Source organism: Palaemon carinicauda, chromosome 2, assembly GCF_036898095.1.
Source record: "Palaemon carinicauda isolate YSFRI2023 chromosome 2, ASM3689809v2, whole genome shotgun sequence".
In the NCBI taxonomy this organism is placed as follows: domain Eukaryota; kingdom Metazoa; phylum Arthropoda; class Malacostraca; order Decapoda; family Palaemonidae; genus Palaemon; species Palaemon carinicauda.
The window spans coordinates 137,834,443-137,841,942 of NC_090726.1; the positions used below are offsets into that span (position 1 = coordinate 137,834,443).

General features: G+C 35.3%; 1 protein-coding gene and 1 long non-coding RNA gene across 5 annotated transcripts in view; one reads left to right on the top strand and one right to left on the bottom strand.

Moving 5' to 3' along the window:
• LOC137627326 (uncharacterized) overlaps nt 1–7,500 on the bottom strand; it is a 700,057-nt gene that overhangs the window by 294,129 nt on the left and 398,428 nt on the right. The window lies entirely within an intron of this gene.
• Nucleotides 1–7,500, top strand: part of LOC137627303 (uncharacterized) — a 44,608-nt gene that overhangs the window by 5,980 nt on the left and 31,128 nt on the right. The gene's annotated exons all lie outside the window — the stretch shown is intronic.

Genomic DNA, 7,500 nt, shown 5'->3' on the forward strand with positions numbered 1-7,500 from the left:
AAGAAGCAAAAGAGGTCATAAGTAAGAGGACGATAAGGTTGAAAATAGGATTCTTAAGCAGAATATATTCATCCACAACATAAAGTCAGTGTATTTCCATTTTCCCTGGACTTTGTTAACGAGGTTTATGAGGAAAGAATAAGGCAAATTTCTGTGAGTGACTGAAGGGGTTTCTGTGAATGATATAAAGGTTAAGAAGGAATAACAATAAAGGAACAGGTTAACGAAAATAACACTACGAACAAGTTCACATCCTTTTCTGTGCCTTATATTGGCTAAGAATACTTCGGTCAATAAAGCTGAAAATTCTCCTTAAAGCTATATTATTTGATCTAATGACTCAAAATTGGTTTTAGTCTTACTTATCATTTTATTACTGATTAGGTTAACAATTAAATAATGCAACAGTCATCTCTAACACTATTCATTCCACTTTAAACTCATGTCGCGTTGGCAGTTTTTGCTTCGGGGCTATCATTCCATTTTAACTGATTCATGTAATACATTTTTCAGGAATTGGGTTTGTAGTCTTGTGCCCCTCTAGTGACCGTAAAAGCCTAGATTCTATAAAGTTATAAGATTACATAAGATTGCCGTCCATATATATATATATATATATATATATGTATACAGTAGATATATGTTATATATACATGTATATATATATATATATATATATATATAAATTTCTACCTCAAAATGGGATCGAACCATAGTGTTCTCATGAAATTAAAGACCCTAACAGATGTAGCAACCTAACTGTTAACAACATATCGGAATTTACCTGGTGATACCACCGTTTTACATACCAGGGAGTTTTACAGTTGTCTCACCAGGCAAATCGTAAAATGCTGTCAACATCTTTTAGGGGTTCTGGTGACATGATTGATAGCTGCATTGTCTTTCCTTTGAAAAGACTAGGTTTAGATCTCAATGTGAGGCAAAAATTAATTTTCTCATATATATATATATATATATATATACTGTATATGTATATATATGAATATAAATATATACATAAATTATATATATATATATATATATATATATTATATATATATATATATATATATATTTACATATATATATATATATATATGTATATATATATATTTGCTTATATGATCAGTATTTGGATGGGTACCTATCAAGATAAAACAGATGCCGTCAGCTTGTAAGCCGCTTTCACATCTGTGAAGTAAGATGTGGGGTTAGAAATGTCACCTCTAATGAAAAGAGGCGTGTGCATGTGTGTATGTATGTATATATAAATATATATATATATATATATATATATATATATAAAATGTCTGTTAAAATGAATTTATACCTAAGTTTTTTATCGGCAAGGAATAACTACTCAAAATGTTTTACCCTCAAAATAAATTTTCTTACCGTTAAGATGTAAACTAAATAAAAAAAAAATGAATACGTCGAGAAAAATAACTAATTCCTAAGCATTTTAAAAGAATAAAAAGTTAAAATTGCGTAAGAATCAGCGAACATTAATTACAGGCAAACCTAGACATAAACAACATAGTTTTATGACATTTAAAAAGAAGTTTGTTTTAATCATGCACCTAAGTGAATGTCTTCATTAATCTAAACAAACGCTTGACTATTGTAATACTGAAGCAATTTCAATCTGACCACATCACTCACATTATTTCCTTTGCAAAAATATTATCAAATTTCAACATATGATTAAAAAAAAGACCATTACTTCCCTTGTGATACTTGGTCGACCCCCACTTGCATCGTAAGGTAAACCTAAACTGTAACGTTATAATTTATGTATTGAACTAATCAAGTAGAATGATGGATAGCAGAGCAGCGGCGATGCAACGCTTCTTGAAAATAAATCGTGGAAAGAATAATCTGATGCTTTGTGTGTGACTTGTCTATGAAAGCATATAAACATTACATGCATCAGACTCGTCTGTAAGTCTGTATGTATGTTAATGTTTATTTTTACTAGGAGGGTGGTAACTGGCATATCGAATCATGTGACAGACAATGGAGATTTTCAGCACTGATATCTCTCTCTCTCTCTCTCTCTCTCTCTCTCTCTCTCTCTCTCTCTCTCTTGTTGTAGTCATTTTCCCATATATTTTTTGAAAAGTCCTTTCTCAGTCATTTTTTTCCAAGCAGTATCAAGTTCCACTCCGTTGTTAATTGTAAATAATTCTATTCATAGATAAAAGGACTTAGCTAATTGAAAACATCCCCTGTGATGGTTTCATTCTTCCTCCAAGAATTCCATATTTTTCATTTCATTATTCCTATGTTTTTCAAAAATGACGTCTCTCTCTCTCTCTCTCTCTCTCTCTCTCTCTCTCTCTCTCTCTCTCTAGGCTCGGGTAGCAAAATATACTTTGATTAAAGTCAGGGTGGCTAAATACACATGTTTACCCCGTATGCGTGCTTGTATTTACACATTTACAGTAATATTCTAAAGATTTCAAGTGCCGTGGGATAATTTTTGGTTAAGGTCATTGGTTTCTTTTTATCACCGAAGTCTTCTGTTTTATTTTTTTCTGTGCTGTGATTTCTGTTAATCCAACCTATAATTTTAAATATCAATAGAGAACTTATGACACAAACTTTTCTTATACTGGGACAATACAATACTATGATCACTACAGAGCGATGAACACTCCACGGATGTAAATACCATATAATTTGTATTGACAAAAGCAAGACTTGTTTGACATCAAAATGTTTTTTCAAGTCAAAGAACATACTTTATAAGTAGGTATTTTGCTGTGGGCACTGCAAAATTGAACAAGGCTACTATAAAGCAATGATAAAACAAAAAGTAAGAAAGAAACAATAACCTCAATTGTTTCATCTATGACCTATCTAAAAATATTCGCAATGAAACAACCACTTCCTGGTGAAATCGGCGTTCTCGTGCTCCCGACATTAAAACTGCAGTGCCAAATGAGTACTGTATAAAATACCATATAAGGGATTTTTAAGTAGGGTGGAATTCATTCATAGAGTATCCCCGGAAATAGAATAATAAATTCTGAGAAGTAAATTTTACTTTGTTGCCGAACCCCATACTTTTTCCAGTAGCCTTTGAGTAGTTAAGATGATTTAACAAGTTGGAGAAGGGTTATAAGCAAACGGGTTATCATGGGTTTAGGAATTCGTGTTAAGGTTAAGTTGGGTAAAAATCTTCAAATGCGAGAAACCTGTTTAACTCAACTGTAGCAACAATGAAATAAAAACCGACCACAATAGACATTGTTCTGATCAAATAATCCAAAATCAGCTGCTGGATAAGAGACCGGGTCGATGCTAGTGGAAAACAATGAAAAAATAAAATATAAAATGATCTTGATGAGAGAACTGTGGGAAAAGACCCTGTTAAGTTTTTTATGCAATAGTTCATTCCTAATTCAGTTTACAAAAAAATAAAAAGAGTTAAAATTATGTACCCATAAATATTTGAAATTTTAATCACACCTTACCCATTAAAAGCAACTTTCTTAGACCATGATGATATTTATACTACCTAGTTCTTAGAATCCCTCTCTTTTATGTTTAACATTATAAACGTTAGTTTTACATATCTTACAATGGAAAGTTCAGTAATTATCATTATTATTATCAAAGCTAAAATCCTCATTTGAAAAGCAGAAAACCTAAAGTTTCCTACAAGAAAAGGAAAAGCCTAAGGTCTCCTACAACAAAAGCAGAAAGCCTAAGGTCTACTGCACGAAAAAAAAAAAAAAAAAACGCTTAAGGTCTTCTAGAAGAAAAGCAAAAAGCCTAGGGTCTCCTACAAGAAAAGCAGAAAGACTATGTTGCCCTACAAGAAAAGCAAAAAGCCTAAGGTCTCCTACAAGAAAAACAAAACGTCTAAGGTTTCCTACAAGAACAGCAGAAAGCCTAAGATCTCCTACATGAAAAGCAGAAAGCCTAGGGTCTCCTACAACAATAGCAAAAAGTCTAAGGTCTCCTACAAAAAAAAAAAAAAAAGCAAAAAGCCTAAGGTTTCCTACAAGAAAACTAGAAAGCCTAAAGTTTCCTTCAAGAAAAGCATAAATCATAACGTCTCTACACGAAAAGCAGAAAGCCTAAGGTCTACTCACGTATTCTACAAGGAAAAAAAAAGCCTAAAGTCTCCTAAAAGAAAAGCAAAAAGCCTAGGGTCTCCTAATCCTACAAAAAAAGCAAAAGGCCTAAGGTCTCCTACAAGAAAAGCAGAAAGCCTAGGGTTTCCTACAAGGAAAAAACGCCTAGGGTTTCCAACAAGAAAAGAAGAAAACCTAAAGTCTGATACAAGAAAAGCAAAAAGCCCATGGTCTCCTACAAGAGAAGCAGAAAGCCTAAGGTCTCATATAAGAAAAGCAGAAAAACTATGGTCACCAACAAGAAAAGCAAAAAGCCTAAGGTTTCCTACAGGAAAAGCAAAAAGCCTAAGGTCTTCTACAAGAAAAGCAGAAAGCCTAAGGTCTCCTACAGGAAAAGCACAAATCACAAGGTCTCTACAAGAAAAGCAGAAATCCTAAGGTCTCCTAAGAGAAAAGCAAAAAGCCTAAGGTCTCCTACACGAGAAGCAAAAACCCTAAGGTCTCCTATACGAAAAGCAAAAAGCCTAAGGTCTCCTACAAGAAAAGCAAAAAGCCTAAGGTCTCCTACAAGAAAAGTAAAAAGCCTAAGGTCTCCTACAAGAAAAGCAGAAAGACTAAGGTCTCCTACAAGAAAAGAAAAAAGCCTAAGGTCTCCTATAAGAAAAGCGTAAAGACTAAAGTCTCCTACAAGAAAAGCAAAAAGCCTAAGGTCTCCTATAAGAAAAGCAAAAAGCCTAAGGTCTCCTACAGGAAAAGCACAAATCACAAGGTCTCTACAAGAAAAGCAGAAAGCCTAAGGTCTCCTACAAGAAAAGAAAAAAGTCTAAGGTCTCCTATAAGAAAAGCGTAAAGACTAAAGTCTCCTACAAGAAAAGCAAAAACCCTAAGGCCTCCTATAAGAAAAGCAAAAAGCCTAAGGTCTCTTACAAGAAAAGCAGAAAGCCTAAGGTCTCCTACAAGAAAAGAAAAAAGCCTAAGGTCTCCTATAAGAAAAGCGTAAAGACTAAAGTCTCCTACAAGAAAAACAAAAAGCCTAAGGTCTCCTACAAGAAAAGCAGAAAGCCTAAGGTCTCCTATAAGAAAAGCGAAAAGCCTAAGGTCTCCTACAAGAAAAGCAAAAACCCTAAGGTCATCTATTAGAAAAGCAGAAAGCCTAAGGTCTCCTACAAAAAAAGCAGAAAGCCTAAGGTCTCCTACAAGGAAAGCAAAAGGCCTAAGGTCTCCTATAAGAAAATCAGAAAGCCTAAGGTCTCCTACAAGGAAAGCAAAAGGCCTAAGGTCTCCTATAAGAAAAGCAGAAAGCCTAAGGTCTCCTACAAGGAAAGCAAAAGGCCTAAGGTCTCCTATAAGAAAATCAGAAAGCCTAAGGTCTCCTACAAGAAAAGCAGAGAGCCTAACGTCTCCTCAAGAAAAGCAGAAAGCCTAAGGTCTCCTACAAGAAAAGCAGAAAGCCTAAGGTCTCCTATAAGAAAAGTAGAAAGCCTTAGGTCTCCTATAAGAAAAGCAGAAAGCCTAAGGTCTCCTACAAGAAAAGAAAAAAGCCCAAGGTCTCCTAAAAGAGAAGCAAAAAGCCTAAGGTCTCCTACAAGAAAAGCAAAAAGCCTAAGGTTTACTACAAGAAAATCAGAGAGCCTAAGGCCTCTTACAAGAAAAGCAAAAATCCCTATGGTCTCCTACAAGAAGAGCAGAAAGCCTAAGGTCTTCTACAAGAAAATCTGAAAGCCTAAGATTCTCCTACGAGAAAAGAAAAAAGCCTAAGGTCTCCTACAAGAAAAGAAAAAATCCTAAGGTCTCCTACAAGAAAAGCAGAAAGCCTAAGGTCTCCTTCAAAAAAAGCAGAAAGCCTAAGATCTCCTACAAGAAAAGCAGAAAGCCTAAGGTTTCCTACAAGAAAAGCAGAAAGCCTAAGGTCTCCTATATGAAAAGCAGAAAGCCTAAGGTTTCCTTCAAGAAAAGCAGAAAGCCTAAGGTCTCCTACAAGAAAAGCAGAAAGCCTAAGGTCTCCTACAAGAAAAGCAGAAAGCCTAAGGTCTCCAACATGAAAAGCAGAAAGCCTAAGGTCTCCTACAAGAAAAGCAGAAAGCCTAAGATCTCCTATAAGAAAAGCAGAAAGCCTAAGGTCTCATTCAAGAAAAGCAGAAAGCCTAAGGTCTCCTACAAGAAAAGCAGAAAGCCTAAGGTCTCCAATAAGAAAAACAGAAAGCCTAAGGTCTTCTACAAGAAAATAAAAAAAGCCAAAGGTCTCCTACAAGAAAAGCAGAAAGCCTAAGATCTCCTACAAGAAATGCCGAAAGCCTAAGGTCTCCTACAAGGAAAGCAGAAAGCCTAAGGTCTCCTACAAGAAAAGCAGAAAGCTTAAGGTCTCCTACAAGAAAAGCAGAAAGCCTAAGGTCTCCTACAAGAAATGCTGAAAGCCTAAGGTCTCCTACAATGAAAGCAGAAAGCCTAAGGTCTCCAACAAGAAAAGCAGAAAGCCTAAGGTCTCCTACAAGAAAAGCAGAAAGCCTAAGGTCTTCTACAAGAAAATAAAAAAAGGCAAAGGTATCCTACAAGAAAAGCAAAAAGCCTAAGGTCTCCTACAAGAAAAGCCGAGTTTAAGGACTCCTACAAAGAAAGCATAAAGCCTAAGGTCTACAAAAAAGCAAAAAGCTTAAGGTCTCCTACAAGAAAAGCAAAAAGCCTAAGGTGTCCTACAAGAAAAAAAAACGCCTAAGGTCTCCAACAAGAAAAGCAGAAAGCCTAAAGTCTCCTACAAGAAAAGCAAAAAGCCTAAGGTCTTTTACAAGAAAATCAGAAAGCCTAAAGTCTCCTGCAAGAAAAGTAAAAAGCCTAAGGTCTTTTACAAGAAAAGCAGAAAGCCTAAGGTCTCCTACAAGAAAATAAAAAAGCCTAAGGTCTCCTATAAGAAAAGCGTAAAGACTAAAGTCTCCTACAAGAAAAGCAAAACAGCCAATGGTCTCCAACAAGAAAAGTAAAAAGCCTCTGGTGTCCTACAAGAAAATAAAAAAGCATAATTTCTCCTACAAGCAAAAAACTTAAAGTCTCCTACAAGAAAAGCAGAAAGCCTAAGGTCTCCTACAAGAAAAGCAGAAAGCCTAAGGTCTCCTACAAGAAAAGAAAAAAGCCTAGGGTCTCCTACAAGAAAAGAAAAAAGCGTAAGGTCTCCTACAAGAAAAGAAAAAAAGCCTATGGTCTCCTACAAGAAAAGCAGTAAGCATAAGGTCTCCTACAAGAAAAGAAAAAAGCCTAAGGTTTCCTTCAAGAAAAGCAGAAAGCCTAAGGTCTCCTACACGAAAACCAAAAAGCCTAAAGTCTCCTACTAGAAAAGCCGAAAGCCTAAGGTCTTCTACAAGAAAATGAAAAAAGCCTAAAGTCTCCTACAAGAAAATAAAAAAAGCCTAAAGTCTCCTACAAG